We start from the raw sequence: 17,787 nt of genomic DNA, 5'->3' as shown, positions 1-17,787 counted from the left end.
AAGTATATATATTTCAGTATATAGGTTGCTGCATTTGTTGCTAATAGGTATTTGAGATGAAATACATTATTGTCTATTGAAGGAGAGGGAAAGGTAAAAACTAAGCTTTATCAGGAAAATCTATGTAAATACACCCATAAGCACTCACAGAAAAGCTGAATGGAGTCCTCTATCAAATGAAACACAGGATTTCTTGTCTCCTTTTTTGTAAAAATGTTCTTAGGGTATCTGATTCCTCTCTCAGAAAAAAACCCTTAATTTCCTGGGCCAGAGTCTGGGCAGTTCTCTCCTCTCTCCCCTCTCCTGCTCCCCCCTGACATAAGAATTCATAAAACTCACTCCTGACATAAGAATTCATAAAACTCACTCCCCCCAACCTTAGGAATGTGCGATCTGAGCTATAACAGCTTAGCTGCAAGCAGGAAGCTATGAAGCCCAAGCTAAAATGGCAGCTGCAATCTTAAACAAACAGTGAAAGCTTCTAGGGCTCTTTACTCAGGTATGTTAAAGCTTTCTGCAGAATAAATATATAAATATATATATATATATATATATATATATATATATATACAAACCCCAGGTAGTTCAGCACTCCTTAGCAAAAATCCATCTGACCCAGGTACTACCGATTTGAGCAATTTCAACAGAGTCCATGGATATACCGGCGCACACTGGGAATCCTTTAAAAATTAGCTTTTATTGAAAAATATAAAACTTAGTACATGGCAAAATAGGTCAACGTTTCGGCTCCCATCTCGGGCCTTTATCAAGACCTTAAACATGTATAAACCATCCCCAGTATAAATAGATAAAAACGCAACCCCTCCACCAATGGCACAAGTCATTCTAGTCATGTGTCTAATTAAAACCCCAGAACAAACCCTGTACCAAGGAGAAAATAACTACAAACACCAAGAACACTGCAGAACGAGCATGCTAATAGCCATAAATACAAATAAATAACTAACTAGGCAGCCCAACACGTAAGGTGTAATCTAAGGCGAACCAAACAATTAAAGTCTAAACCTAATACGTTGCTACCTTTGATCTAAAAAGCATGAAAGAGAACAATATTCATTGAGGCCAAAAGGAGACAAAGTGTTTAAGGTTTTTATCCAGAATGCTTCCCTTTGAAGAAGCAACCGGGAACGGTCTCCCCCCCTCCTGAGTGGAGGGACGTGATCAATTGCAGTATACCGAAACGTAGGTAATCTATGTCCCTGATCTAAAAAATGTTTGGTAGTCGCCCCATCACGGAACGCTGTACTGATAGCGGAACGGTGGCCATCCATACGCAACCTCAAGGTTTGATCTGTCTTGCCTATATAAGACAACCCGCAGGGGCAGGTGATCATGTAAATGACAAAAGATGTAGTGCAAGTGATATGGTGTCTTATAATAAGACGCTTACAAATTTGGGGATGTAAAAAAGTCGCTCCTGGAACCATAAACCAACAGGAGGTGCAATTAGGGCATTTAAAACATCCAGGTTTGTTGTTCCGCAACCACGAACTCAACTTCTTCTGGTAACAAGCAACTGGGTCACTCTGTACTAATAGATCACGTAAGTTTGTTCCCCTTCTGTAACTTACCAGTGGGACATCTGGCAAAACTTTCTTGAACTCACGGTCAGCCTGAAGAATATTCCAGTTTTTACTGATGGAGTTTCTAATAAGACCAGAACTAGAATTAAAGGTGGTACTAAAAACCACCCCAGGGTGTGGCTTAGGTACCCTATCGGTAATGCTACAACGTGAACGAGCCTTAGATAGGGCCTGCCTAAGGACAGAGACTGGGTAACCCCTCGCTTCAAAGCGCCCCCACATCTCATGGATTTGGGTTTCCGCTATGTGCTCATCGGAGTTATTCCTCAAAACCCTACAAAATTGTGATATAGGGAGAGCCTTTTTAAGGGCTGGTGGGTGGCTACTAGAGAAATGGAGAAGCACATTCTTGTCGGTGGGCTTGCGGAACAGCGAATACCCCAAATGGTCATCACTGATCCACAGCTCAACGTCCAAGAAATGTAGCCGCTCCTGCTGAATCTCCGATGTAAACTTTACCGGACTGTCAAGAGCATTTAGGTTTGCCACCATCTTATGGAATTCATCCTTGGTTCCACTCCAGAGCATAAGGATATCATCTATGTAGCACCGAAAAAACAAAAGGTTATTACCATATTTAGGCAAAATGTACAATTGTTCAAAGCAGTGCATAAATAAATTGGCATACGACGGAGCCATGGCAGCACCCATCGCCGTCCCTGAAACCTGGAGAAAAAAATCATATTCAAAACGAAAATAGTTCAAGGTAAGTGCTAAATGTAAAAGTTGCACTACAAATGAAATTGGAGGCCCCTGGTAGTCATCCATTGACTCTAAGGCAGAACGTGTAGCCAACAAACCCTCATTATGTGGTATACAGGTGTATAGGCTGACCACGTCCAGACTTGCTAGAAAAAAACGTGTACCACTAGGGATATGCAATTGTTTAATACAATCCAATAAATGTGGAGTGTCTTTCAGATAGGTCGGCGTCCTCTGGACCGCCGGCTGTAGTATAGTGTCTAAATAGATGCAAATAGGATGCAGTAGAGAGTTCCGTCCGGACACAATCGGGCGACCTGGGGGTTGTGTAAGGCTCTTGTGAACTTTTGGTAACGTATATAGTACTGGGCAAACCGGGTGCTCCAACCTTAGAAACTCGCCCAGTTGTTTATTCACCACCCCATTATCAATAGCCTCGTCCAGAACACTAGAGACCTTAGCCTTAAATAAAGTAACAGGGTCACCAGGCAACCGTTTATACACGGAAACATCCGACAGTTGTCCTAGGATCTCGGTGCGATAGTCGCAATAGTTCATCAACACAATCCCCCCACCCTTGTCAGCAGGACGTATTACAATGTCTTTAGCATCTATTAATGTTTTTAAGGCTGTTCGTTCAATAGGTGACAAATTGTTGCGGTAGCCAGGTTTCACGTCATTTAAGACTTCTCTTTCCACCGCTTGTTTAAACAGCTTAATAGCGGGATTCGTGACCGGTGGTGTAAACAGGCTTTTTAATTTCAATGTTTTAGGGTCAGACTGCTTATTGTCCGAGTGCATAAAGTGATGTTTAAGATTAATGTTGCGACATAATTTGAAAAACTCAATCTCCCAATTAAAGGAATTAAAGCGGTAAGATGGAACAAAAGACAAACCTTTCTGTAACACACTAATCTCTCCAGAGGAGAGCGTATGACTAGACAAGTTAAAGATTGGGATGTCTAGGTTTTGCGCCCGCGACCCCTTTTGGCCACTCCTCGTTGGGTACCTCTTGCGTTTAACCTTCCCGAAGGAGGTCTGGTGTTCATATTCGGGGAATGTTCCAAAAAAGGCGAAGGGGAACTAGAGGCTACATCGCCAACATCTGCAGAGGTTATAACACTCTGCAAATTCCCAACTGCCACATCACCCCCCTCAGAGTCTCCTGAACTCGTGTCTACCGTGTTAAAGGGCTTAACAAGCCTCCGTCGGAGCTGGCGTCTAGGGCGCTTTTGAGTATACATAGGTTCTCTTTCACCACTTAACCATCTATATACTTTAAAATTTACATAGTCCTCATTGACACGCTTTAACTTTTCCCTTTTGAAGCGTAATAAATCCTGTTTATAGGTCTCCACTTGAATCCGAGCCCGAGCCATTAAATCTCCCATATCATTCCCTTTAAAGGTAGAGGCATTCTCGAGTTCATGTACCGCCAAAGATTTACGTACCTTCGCTAGTTCGTTCACCACCTCCTCAATCACTAAAATCAAGAGGTCAAATGAGCAGCGGTTTAGCACCCCGATCCACTTTTTGCAGAACTCGGGATTTGATCTACCGATCGTCGGAACGTTCCGTTATATATATATATAAAATTTATTTATATATTGTGACATGCTGACTGCCTGTAATTCTTCCCCACATACAGCTTAAAGGATCACATCAACAGTTCAGTTCATGGATGTGATTTGTCCCTTCTTCAGGGCTCTCCACACTCTGGAACACTCAGGCTTTACATTAAGCCTTGCTCAGCACTCATCCATCTGGTCGCGACTCCCTCTGCTCCTTCACAGTGGCAGGAGGCTGTTTGCAACTGTAGTAAAATCAGAAGTAGGCATATTTACAGTATATTTCGATTGGGATTTTGCTATGTTGTTGTGACCAAACAGCACCTATTTACACATTACTTTATAGAGATTGTTCTTTAATAATATCAGTCCCTACCCCTAATGGAGTAAAAAGTCAGTATATGGGGGGTATTTTAAACACCTGGGGAGTGCACCCACATGAAATTGGGTAAAGTAGATCCAAAATCCAGATTACTAAATCCCTCCTCCCTCCTTTCAATGCTGAACTGAGTGAGATAGAGATACACTGATACATATTTATAGCAAATCCATAACAATGGACATTTATCACATCAGTTTCTTGCACATTATGACAATGCTTCAGTCCAGATTCTAGGGAATTTTAAAAAGAAATTAATTTACATGTATGTATGTATGTATGTATAACTTTATTTATAAAGTGCCACAAGGGTACGCAGCGCTGTACAGTCTTACAGAATACAAAATTACACACAGGGAGGACGAGTGATATAATAAATAAATACAATAAATACATATATGTATATATATATATAAGTGCCATGTGGTATGAGACACAGTAAGAAGGAGGTCCCTGCCCCGTAGAGCTTACAATCTGAGTGGTTGGGTAACATACAGGCACAAACTGGAAGGTAAGAGTGCATCAGGTATGGGCATTTGCCCTTAAGTGCAGGACTGGGCAAAATAATGTCTTAGTGCTCCAGAAGGTAGCAGCTGAGTTTTTTCTTAAAGAGAGTGGGTGAGTTTTCCCTACGGAGGGATTCAGGGATAGAGTTCCAGAGGTAAGGAGCAGCGAGATAGAAAGGTTTAAGACGAGAGAGCGCAGTGGGTGTGGATGGTGTAAAGAGACGGAGGCTCTGAGAGGAGCGGAGGAGACGACCAGGAACATGTAGGGAGACCAGTGAAGAAATGTAGTGAGGAGCAGAGGAGTGAAGGGCTTTGAATGTCAGCAGAAGGATTTTGTAAGCTATCCTTTGCTTGACAGGCAGCCATGCTAGTGAGCTTAATTGAGGCTGAGCAGGATCCCTCTTAGGAGAGAGCAGGAGGATCCTGGCAGCAGAGTTTAAGATTGATTGCAGGGGAGAGAGGTGGGAGTCTGGGAGGCCGGTTAGTAGGAGATTGCAGTAATCTAAGTGGGAAAGGATAAGGGCATAAATTAGTGTTTTAGCTGTTGCTTGTGAAAGAAAGGGGCGTATCTTGGCAATATTGCGGAGGAAAAAGCGGCAGGTTTTGGCAGTGTTATTAATATGGTTAGAGAAGGAGAGTGACATGTAAAAGTTGATATGCATCAGATAAATTTTTTGCCATCAATGTTTTTTTGCTTTTCAATAGAAACCCTTTATCAAGATAAATAAATAGACATCTTATATGTTTAAGATCTCTGGTGAAATTGTTATACCCAAAAAGCTTCACAGAGGAAACAGCTCAGTGTTAAGTTAATGAGGAAAGAGAGTACACATTATTAGAATCCTTTGGCAATTTAAAAAAAGAATATTTTTTGTTGTGAGATTAAAAGAAATACTGGAAAACATTAGACAGCATGAAAAGAAAGCAGCTCAGCTCCTGATGCTTTAATAATTTAACATTTAAGCTGAAGAATAAGTTGTGGACAGTTACTGACACTGCACTGGTTTGGGTCTGTTTTTCCATATGCTAACTTAAATTTCAAACAACACCTCCAAAAATTCCCCATCAAATGGTTATGCATCTGTTGTACATTACAAAAAGAATATTCTTTTAGAAAAAAGTTATGTTTTGAGAGGGAAGTCAGTGCCCTTTCGCACTCTGAAGATAGAAAAGGGCAATATTTTGTGAGGCAGAAAAAGATGCTCATCATACAGTCCTTTATAAAGGAACGACAAACATTTTGGAACATAAGAATAAAGCCAAAATATTTTACTGTAAATACATGGTGTGTTTATAAAGGGTAGTCCCTATCTGTTAGTTAATGCCATGCACTGTACGTGTAAGTGTAAAAACTGATCCGCTACAAAACCCCCCCCACAAAATGGCTTGAATTTATGATTTCATACCAAAGATAAAATCAAGCCATTATACTATACTACTCAGACCTGGTACAATCAAGTAAAGTTAATGGGACAGTCTCAAATGGTGAAGAACCAGAATTTTACATTTTGGTCCATAGTCACACAATCTTTACACAGCTTTATAAAGGTGATTTTATACAGTATAATTTGGAGTTGAAGTGTTAATGCTTGCTAAATTTTAAAACAGAATACAGTTTTTTAACACATCTTTATAAACAGTATATTCTTGTCTCTCTAATTACCGGCCTATTTTGCTCCGACTTCATACTTCTACAATACTAGAATGTATTGTGTTCTCCCATATTACTAACTTTCTTAACACCCATAATCGGTTGGACTCTACTGAGACTGCATTGTGCAGAGTAACAAATGATCTTTAGGTTGCCAAAGCCAAAAGTCACTTCTCTGTACTATTCCTCCTTGACCTATTGGCTACTTTTGATATGGTTGACCACCCCCTGCTGATGCAAATTCTGCATTCAAATGGTATCTGTAATCAGGCTGCATCTTGGATCTCTTCTTACCTTTCTAACATATCCTTCACTGTCTCTTATGCTATCAAAGCTTCATCTCCAATTCCACTTAATGTTAGGGGTACCACAAGGCTCTGTAGTTCGTCCATTGTTATTCTCCCTCTACACTCTGTCTTTGGAAGATCTCATCCTGTTAATCTGTTTTTTCCATATGCTAACTTACATTTCAAACTTCATACAACACCTTCAAAAATTCCCCATCAAATGATTATGCATCTGTTGTACATTACAAAAAGAATATTTTTTTAGAAGAAATGTTGTTTTGAGAGGGAAGTCAGTGCCCTTTAGCACTCTGAAGGAACCATATAGAAAAGGGCAATATTTTGTTAGGCAGACAAAGATGCTCATAATACAGTCCTTTATAAAGGAACGCCAAACATTTTGATGTTCTTGAATTCTTTGCATATGTAGAATTTGGAACTTAAGTATAAAGCCAAAATATTTTACTGTAAATATATGGTGTGTGTATAAAGCATAGTCCCTATCTGTTAGTTAATGCCATGCACTGTAAGTGTAAAAACTGATCCGCTACAAAAAACCCCCCACAAAATGGCTTGAATTTATGATTTCATACCAACCATAAAATCAAGCCATTATTCTATACTACCTCAGGCTCGGTGCACCCAAGTAAAGTTAATGGGACAGTCTCAAATGGTGAAGAAGTTCTGACAAAGCTCGCTAAATTTTAAAACAGAATACAGGTTTTATTTTTTTTAATACATCTTTATAAACAGTATATTCTTGTCTCTCTAATTACCGGCATGGGCGTCCGCAGAAAATTTTCCAAGGGGGGGCAAGTAAGCTAGCATCATCCTGCAACAGATAAATATATATATATTTTTTTTTTTTTTGCAGGATGATACTAGGGGAGGCTAAATATGGCCCATACACAGACTGACCTACGGCTAATGTGACACTTAGTGGATTCACTGCTGACGTAAAAAGTTAACCTCCCAACTACCTCTTGCCGTTCCCACTGACTCCCAGGGATACTGTACAAAAGTGTGGGTGGGGGTGCTTTTTTTTTTTACCCTAAAATGTTTAGTATTAGTAGTAAAAGTATTCATACGCGCACTTCTGTTAGGGGATCTGCAAACATTTGTGTTTGGGATCAGTTAGCTTAAAGGGGTAGTTCGCATTCGAATTCACTTTTATTTTTAATGGTTTTTCAGTTATTTAGCTTTTTGTTCAGCAGCTCTCCATTTGGTATTTCAGCAGCTATCTGGTTGCTAGGGTCTTATTTACCCTAGCAACCAGGTAGTGATTTAAACAAGAGATGGGAATATGAATAGTTAAGGGGCCTACTTGGAAAAATAAGTAATACAAAATTATAATAATAATAAAATTGTAGCCTCGCAGAGCAATATTTTTTGGCCCCCATTTGAAATCTGTATAGAGGCAGAAGAGAAAGGCAAATTATTCAAAAAAATTAATTAGGAAGACCAATTGCAAAGTTGCTAGGAATAGGCCATTTTATAACATACTAAAGGTTAACTCAAAAGAGAACCACCCCTTTAGATGTGTTTATGTTAGTTTTATAGCAAGAAAGGCAGTGGGTACTGACTCCCCATTATATACAGTGAGATGCAGTCCGTATTTACAAACCCAGCACATTATATGCCATGAGGAGCAGTGGGTACTGATGGCAGATATTCAGGCCCTGGCACTATAACACTGGCACTGATACACAACATTGGCCCCACTGTAACTTACTATAAATGAACAAAACAATGACAAAAAAAAAAAAAAAATAGTAAGTGCAAAAAACAACAACACATATATAAACACACAATGAGCTTTTTCAGAGGGAAAGAGTTAACTTACCCTCCATGTGTTAGGGTAGGGGATAGATTATAAATTAAACAATTTAATGTCAGCTAGTGATTCTTTAGAACTGTATAGTACCTGTGGGATGAAAACTGCAGCAAAAGTTGAGAGTTGGTTCTCAGGTAAAGTTACAGCTGCAGATTCATCTTTTCAGTCTTTATTTCTGTTTCCAGTTTGCAAAATCTCCCGATCCCTGTGTGCATCTGTGCTCTGATTGGTCAATTTTACTGTCTGTCAAGGAAGCTGTGCTCTGATTGGTGAATCCACAAGAAGAAAGATCCAATCGGAGCACAGCAAAAACGGGCTTGAGGGGAAAGTGCAGAAACGGAGTAAGGTTTTTGTTTTTTTTGCTACTTTTCCAGGGGGGGGCAAGTGCCCCCTCTTGCCCCCTTCTGTGGACGCCCATGATTACCGGCCTGTTTTACTTCTACTTCTTGCTTCTACAATCCTAGAATGTATTGTGTTCTCCCGTATTACTAACTTTTCTTGGTGTTAATTATGGGACATAAACATGTTTGTCTTCTTGCTACTGGCAGCCTAAGGCATTTTTGGTAATAACAACACTCTAAACTGCCACCTACATCATTATCCTAATTAGCAATGCTTACTAACATATATATTTTTGTAAAGCTGCAAACAAAGGGACATTTTGTGTGTTTGTTTCTTATAAAGTGTGGTGCATTTGGTTCTAGTAATGAATCTGTCTCTTCTTTTCTGCTATTTAGTACTAGAAATGTTGGACGTTGACAAAAATAGCATATATTTTCTCATTATATAGAACAGCTCTGTTTTTAAATTGTTGCCTGTGTACAGGTATGTTGTTTTTTGTATGGGCAGTGTGACTTGTGTGACATGTTGATTGCTATTTTCACCTATTTTTTTTAAGATAATACCAGGATACCATACATTTGTTTGGCCAGTCTGACTGCACAAGATCTAAAAATGTGATAATTTGACCCTTGTCTTGGACAGAACGCCCCAGGAATCAAGGCTGATTAAATATTGTATACATATGTAAAAGCAGTAATCATCAAACTTTTTTTCTTTTAAATTGGGGCACCTTTAGGGACCTCTCCTAGGGTGCTGGGTGGGCTGTGGATTAATAACCACTCCCAGCTAAGTAGCTTGTGGACTTATGGTTTCCAATTGTGACTATAGGTGCATAGGTATATATATATATATATATATATATATATATATATATATATACACGTTGTATATATATATATATATATATATATATATATATATATTTATGTATATATTGTTGTAAAAGTCAATGAAAGCTCTTTGGTGCTGCATTTTGGGCTACTTAAACATGTCACTAAAAGTGCTCTGTTTGCCAAATTGGCAAGGGGTGCACTGCTGAAGCATATGTGCATATGTTGCATTACTTTCTTTTGAGAAAAAAAAACAGGTTTCAAATGTCCTGAGCATGTGTGACTAGCTTTTCCAAGCAATATATATACCCAAGTGCCATTATTTTGCTCACAAAATAACTATACAATTGCAGTATATTGCAATGCATTACATTACAATACAGCAGAACAGGTTCCAGTATATCTTCCTTTAGTACTCTGTTATTCTGTGTTAAAAAATACAAACATATCATTTAGAATGTAGTTCTCTTGAAAAGTTCTATGAAATTTTATGCTGTTTATATCTGTTTTTTTGTAGAAAAGTTTTGTTTGAGATACCTACACTGGATCTGTGTATATAGTTTTTTGTATTCTTTTATTTTACATTCTACAAGTTCAGTTTAATCCCTGGCAAGATTCACATGATTGATATTTACCATTTTCTGAGCCTTAAGTATTCATTATGCCAGAGCAACCAGTAGAAATACTTAGGATATAACACAAACAGAGTGCAGTAACACAAAGAATCTGAAATTACTGTAGGTCTGATTACAGCATTTAGAACAATAAATAAACATTTTGATTTGTTACATCTCTGGTGCAAAGTTCAAACCCTGTGCTAACTGTTTTTTTTTTATCCAAACCACTTGTTACAATGTTAATGCAAACTGAAAAGATTTGTAACAATATATTCTAATAAAAAGTATACAATCACAAATTCAGGTTATATGGAGATTGACCGAGGCATGTGAACTTTCACATATTAATGTTTGGAGGTTAAATTTGCTGCAATAAGCCTAAATAATTGTACTCTTAACTATTGCCAAAGATTGTTTTTGAGACGTAAGATAAATAACAAGTATGTTTAATAACAGTTTTTTGTGGATTCCATGTGAAATAATATTCCCTGGTCTATACGTGAAAACCCAGTGAACTCTTGTGCAGCTTGCCACAGGCATTTCTCGGTACCTCATGTGAAAGCAAAAAGTACCCAAAGCCACGTCTGCACTTAAAACATTCACAAAACTAACAAGAAAGTGTTTCATGTCACTTGATACAAAAACTGTTTGAGTCAAAATAATGCAATATCATTCTCAACGATCTTCTTACTGGTGCCAAAACAAAGATGTAAACTAAAGCGAGAGATTAGATGGGTTTAGTCACATTCACAGGCTGAATATTTAAAAAAAAAATTCTTCTGGTTGAATTGCTTAGCAGTAATGTACATTTTCACTTTTCAAATTCATTCAGAGATTAAAGGATATATTTTATACCTTATATACGCAAAATGTAAAAGGCAAGCTGCTATAGTTATGAAGTAAACACATATATATTTAGCCAGGAAACAAAAAAATAATAGTAATTCAGTATATCCTAAAATACAGGTATGGGACCTATTATCCAGAATGCCTGGGATTTGGGGTTTTCCAAATAAGGGTTCTTACCATAATTTGGATCTGCTTACCTTATGTTCACTAAAAAAATAATTTAAACATTAAATAAACCCAATAGTATTGTCCTGTTACCAATAAGGATTAATTATATATCAGTTGGGATCAAGTACAAACTACTGTTTAATTGTTACTGAGAAAAAGGAAATACTTTTTTAAGATGTGAATTATTTAATGGAAATGGAATGTGAGCTGGCTTTCCTGTAATTGGGAGCTTTCTGGATAAGGGATCCTATACCTGTACCTTTGGAGTAAAGCTTTTTTTTCCATCACACCTGTGGGTAAGGAGGTAGTATAGGGTTGTTGGGAAGTGGAGACTATTTGTGCCCACATTATTCTGCATACCAGGAGCATATGGGTTGAGGGCAAAACTATAAATTCATTTTGATATTGAAAATACCCTTTACCTTTAAGGGTGATTAAAAAACAGTAATCCAAACAATAGATTGTTAGAAGATAATAGGATGGGGAAACAGCCCTGTAGAGGAGTGGCTAGGAATTCTATTTCTGCAGATAGTGCTTTTTATACTGATGTTTAACCCTTAGAAGGTTGTCCAGTCAGGGGCTATATTGGACTCCATATATAGATACCCATCCATTTAAAGTGCACCTGTATCTCCATTCTGCAACAATGTCCTTCAAGGCACATGAATCATGGATTCAAAAATGTTTTGTAAACTATTTTATAATGGCAACATTTCTGTGTAAAAATAAATAAAGGTTATTTTGATATTTTGTGATATCAAGTTATTCATTAAAATCATTGCTGATTTAAATGTATAAACACATTGCTACTACATTGCTATAATTAAAGTTTTAACATATCAGTTTGTTTTTACTAATTCATTTAGAGCCTGAAAGTTTCACTGTGGGGTTAGTTGAAAATGTTTAATTTGAAAGTATATATATTTCAGTATATAGGTTTACAGTGCTGCATTTGTTGCTAATAGGTATTTGAGATGAAATACATTATTGTCTATTAAAGGAGAGGGAAAGGTAAAAACTAAGCTTTATCAGGAAAATCTATGTAAATACACCCATAAGCACTCACAGAAAAGCTGAATGGAGTCCTCTATCAAATGAAACACAGGATTTCTTGTCTCCTTTTTTGTAAAAATGTTCTTAGGGTATCTGATTCCTCTCTCAGAAAAAAACCCTTCATTTCCTGGGCCAGAGTCTGGGCAGTTCTCTCCTCTCTCCCCTCTCCTGCTCCCCCCTGACATAAGAATTCATAAAACTCACTCGCCCCAACCTTAGGAATGTGCGATCTGAGCTATAACAGCTTAGCTGCAAGCAGGAAGCTATGAAGCCCAAGCTAAAATGGCAGCTGCAATCTTAAACAAACAGTGAAAGCTTCTAGGGCTCTTTACTCAGGTATGTTAAAGCTTTCTGCAGAATATATATATATATATATATATATATATATAAAATTTATTTATATATTGTGACATGCTGACTGCCAGTAATTCTTCCCCACATACAGCTTAAAGGATCACATCAACAGTTCAGTTCCTGGATGTGATTTGTCCCTTCTTCAGGGCTCTCCACACTCTGGAACACTCAGGCTTTACATTAAGCCTTGCTCAGCACTCATCCATCTGGTCGCGACTCCCTCTGCTCCTTCACAGTGGCAGGAGGCTGTTTGCAACTGTAGTAACATCAGAAGTAGGCATATTTACAGTATATTTCGATTGGGATTTTGCTATGTTGTTGTGACCAAACAGCACCTATTTACACATTACTTTACAGAGATTGTTCTTCAATAATATCAGTCCCTACCCCTAATGGAGTAAAAAGTCAGTATATGGGGGGGGGGATTCTAAACACCTGGGGAGTGCACCCACATGAAATTGGGTAAAGTAGATCCAAAATCCAGATTACTAAATCCCTCCTCCCTACTTTCAATGCTGAACTGAGTGAGATAGAGATACACTGATACATATTTATAGCAAATCCATAACAATGGACATTTATCACATCAGTTTCTTGCACATTATGACAATGCTTCAGTCCAGATTCTAGGGAATTTTAAAAAGAAATTAATTTACATGTATGTATGTATGTATGTATAACTTTATTTATAAAGTGCCACAAGGGTACGCAGCGCTGTACAGTCTTACAGAATACAAAATTACACACAGGGAGGACGAGTGATATAATAAATAAATACAATAAATACATATATGTATATATATATATATAAGTGCCATGTGGTATGAGACACAGTAGGAAGGAGGTCCCTGCCCCGTAGAGCTTACAATCTGAGTGGTTGGGTAACATACAGGCACAAACTGGAAGGTAAGAGTGCATCAGGTATGGGCATTTGCCCTTAAGCGCAGGACTGGGCAAAATAATGTCTTAGTGCTCCAGAAGGTAACAGCTGAGTTTTTTCTTAAAGAGAGTGGGTGAGTTTTCCCTACGGAGGGATTCAGGGATAGAGTTCCAGAGGTAAGGAGCAGCGAGATAGAAAGGTTTAAGACGAGAGAGCGCAGTGGGTGTGGATGGTGTAAAGAGACGAAGGCTCTGAGAGGAGCGGAGGAGACGACCAGGAACATGTAGGGAGATCAGTGAAGAAATGTAGTGAGGAGCAGAGGAGTGAAGGGCTTTGAATGTCAGCAGAAGGATTTTGTAAACTATCCTTTGCTTGACAGGCAGCCATGCTAGTGAGCTTAATTGAGGCTGAGCAGGATCCCTCTTAGGAGAGAGCAGGAGGATCCTGGCAGCAGAGTTTAAGATTGATTGCAGGGGAGAGAGGTGGGAGTCTGGAAGGCCGGTTAGTAGGAGATTGCAGTAATCTAAGCGGGAAAGGATAAGGGCATAGATTAGTGTTTTAGCTGTTGCTTGTGAAAGAAAGGGGCGTATCTTGGCAATATTGCGGAGGAAAAAGCGGCAGGTTTTGGCAGTGTTATTAATATGGTTAGAGAAGGAGAGTGACATGTAAAAGTTGATATGCATCAGATAAATTTTTTGCCATCAATGTTTTTTTGCTTTTCAATAGAAACCCTTTATCAAGATAAATAAATAGACATCTTATATGTTTAAGATCTTATTGAAATTGTTATACCCAAAAAGCTTCACAGAGGAAACAGCTCAGTGTTAAGTTAATGAGGAAAGAGAGTACACATTATTAGAATCCTTTGGCAATTTAAAAAAATAATATTTTTTGTTGTGAGATTAAAAGAAATACTGGAAAACATTAGACAGCATGAAAAGAAAGCAGCTCAGCTCCTGATGCTTTAATAATTTAACATTTAAGCTGAAGAATAAGTTGTGGACAGTTACTGACACTGCACTGGTTTGGGTCTGTTTTTCCATATGCTAACTTAAATTTCAAACTTCAAACAGCACCTCCGAAAATTCCCCATCAAATGGTTATGCATCTGTTGTACATTACAAAAAGAATATTCTTTTAGAAAAAAGTTATGTTTTGAGAGGGAAGTCAGTGCCCTTTCGCACTCTGAAGATAGAAAAGGGCAATATTTTGTGAGGCAGAAAAAGATGCTCATCATACAGTCCTTTATAAAGGAACGACAAACATTTTGGAACATAAGAATAAAGCCAAAATATTTTACTGTAAATACATGGTGTGTTTATAAAGGGTAGTCCCTATCTGTTAGTTAATGCCATGCACTGTACGTGTAAGTGTAAAAACTGATCCGCTACAAAAAACCCCCCACAAAATGGCTTGAATTTATGATTTCATACCAAAGATAAAATCAAGCCATTATACTATACTACTCAGACCTGGTACAATCAAGTAAAGTTAATGGGACAGTCTCAAATGGTGAAGAACCAGAATTTTACATTTTGGTCCATAGTCACACAATCTTTACACAGCTTTATAAAGGTGATTTTATACAGTATAATTTGGAGTTGAAGTGTTAATGCTTGCTAAATTTTAAAACAGAATACAGTTTTTTAACACATCTTTATAAACAGTATATTCTTGTCTCTCTAATTACCGGCCTATTTTGTTCCGACTTCATACTTCTACAATACTAGAATGTATTGTGTTCTCCCATATTACTAACTTTCTTAACACCCATAATCTGTTGGACTCTACTGAGACTGCATTGTGCAGAGTAACAAATGATCTTTAGGTTGCCAAAGCCAAAAGTCACTTCTCTGTACTATTCCTCCTTGACCTATTGGCTACTTTTGATATGGTTGACCACCCCCTGCTGATGCAAATTCTGCATTCAAATGGTATCTATAATCAGGCTGCATCCTGGATCTCTTCTTACCTTTCTAACATATCCTTCACTGTCTCTTATGCTATCAAAACTTCATCTCCAATTCCACTTAATGTTAGGGGTACCACAAGGCTCTGTAGTTCGTCCATTGTTATTCTCCCTCTACACTCTGTCTTTGGAAGATCTCATCCTGTTAATCTGTTTTTTCCATATGCTAACTTACATTTCAAACTTCATACACCTTCAACACCTTCAAAAATTCCCCATCAAATGATTATGCATCTGTTGTACATTAAAAAAGAATATTTTTTTTAGAAGAAATGTTGTTTTGAGAGGGAAGTCAGTGCCCTTTAGCACTCTGAAGGAACCATATAGAAAAGGGCAATATTTTGTTAGGCAGACAAAGATGCTCATAATACAGTCCTTTATTAAGGAACGCCAAACATTTTGATGTTCTTGAATTCTTTGCATTTGTAGAATTTGGAACTTAAGTATAAAGCCAAAATATTTTACTGTAAATATATGGTGTGTTTATAAAGCATAGTCCCTATCTGTTAGTTAATGCCATGCACTGTAAGTGTAAAAACTGATCCGCTACAAAAAAACCCCACAAAATGGCTTGAATTTATGATTTCATACCAACCATAAAATCAAGCCATTATTCTATACTACCTCAGGCCCGGTGCACCCAAGTAAAGTTAATGGGACAGTCTCAAATGGTGAAGAAGTTCTGACAAAGCTCGCTAAATTTTAAAACAGAATACAGGTTTTATTTTTTTTAACACATCTTTATAAAAAGTATATTCTTGTCTCTCTAATTACCGGCCTGTATTACTTCTACTTCTTGCTTCTACAATCCTAGAATGTATTGTGTTCTCCCGTATTACTAACTTTCTTAACACCCATAATCTGTTGGACCTGCTGCAATCTGGTTTCCGGCCTGAGCACTCTACTGAGGCTGCATTGTGCAGAGTAACAAATGATCTTCAGGTAGCCAAAGCCAAAAGTCACTTCTCTATACTATTCCTCCATGACCTATTGGCCGCCTTTGATATGGTTGACCATTCCCTGCTGATGTTAATTCTGCATTCAATTGGTATCCGTAATCAGGCTACATTCTGGATCTCTTCTTACATTTCTAACCGATCCTTCACTGTCTCACTATATCAAAGCTTCATCTCCAGTTCCACTTAATGTAGGGTTACCGCAAGGCTCTGTACTTGGCCCATTGTTATTCTTCCTCTACACACTCTTTGGGAGATCCCATCCTCTCATTTGGCTTTAAATATCATCTGTTTGCTGATGATATCCAAATATACTTTTCAGCCCCTTCATTAAAAGTTGAAACTGAGACCCAGATGTCTAACTGCCTCTTAGCAATCTACAACTAGATCAACCAATGTAACCTCAAACTGAACCTAGCAACAGAACTGATCATCTTTCCACATAAGCCCAGTCCTATTCAGGGGAGGGCCACTTCGCCCCCCCCCCCCGCACGTGTGCTTTGGCGCGTATGCGCAGTCGGGGGTGGGGGTTTGGGTTCGCGATGGATCATTGCCCCCACAAGCGGCGGGAGCAATGACTAAAGTGAGCGGACTAGGAGTAGGCAGGAGAGGCTCCTGCCTGGCGCCCCCCAATCGTTGCGCCCTCGGCAGCTGCCTCTTCTGCCTACCCCTAGTTCTGGCCCTGGTCCTATTCCCCCTTTACTATCTCTATTGATGGCACGCACATTAAGCCTGTCAACTCAGCAGGTTGTCTGGGGTGATCTTTGATGCTTCTCTCTCCTTCTTTGACCATATTAACACCCCTCCTTTTCACCTGAAACCGCTAAGACACTCATGCATACTCTAATCCTATCCCGACTAGACTAATGCAACTTGCTGCTAACTGGCCTCCCTTAGACTCTTCAGAACTAAACTTAAAGACTACCTCTTGAAGGACTCACCTAGTACCTGAACTGGGAACTGACACTTATATTGCAGTGTCACCCACTGTAACCTGCAGCACTAAATATCCTCCTATTTGTGTCTGTAAGTAACCTAGCTACTAAGATTGTAAGCTCTATGGGGCAAGGACCTCTTGTCTCTTGTCACATAGCTATATTTAATGCAACTGTACTTTTTATTTGTTTATATTCATTACTGTACTCTGTAATTATTTATTATTGTAATGGTCCCACTTGTTTGTAGATTTATTGTTCTGCTGTACAGCGCTGCGTACATTAGTAGCGCTATATAAATAAAAA

This window comes from Xenopus tropicalis, chromosome 3 (genome assembly GCF_000004195.4).
Source record: "Xenopus tropicalis strain Nigerian chromosome 3, UCB_Xtro_10.0, whole genome shotgun sequence".
NCBI lineage: Eukaryota > Metazoa > Chordata > Amphibia > Anura > Pipidae > Xenopus > Xenopus tropicalis.
Note: the sequence above shows the minus strand (reverse complement) of the source record.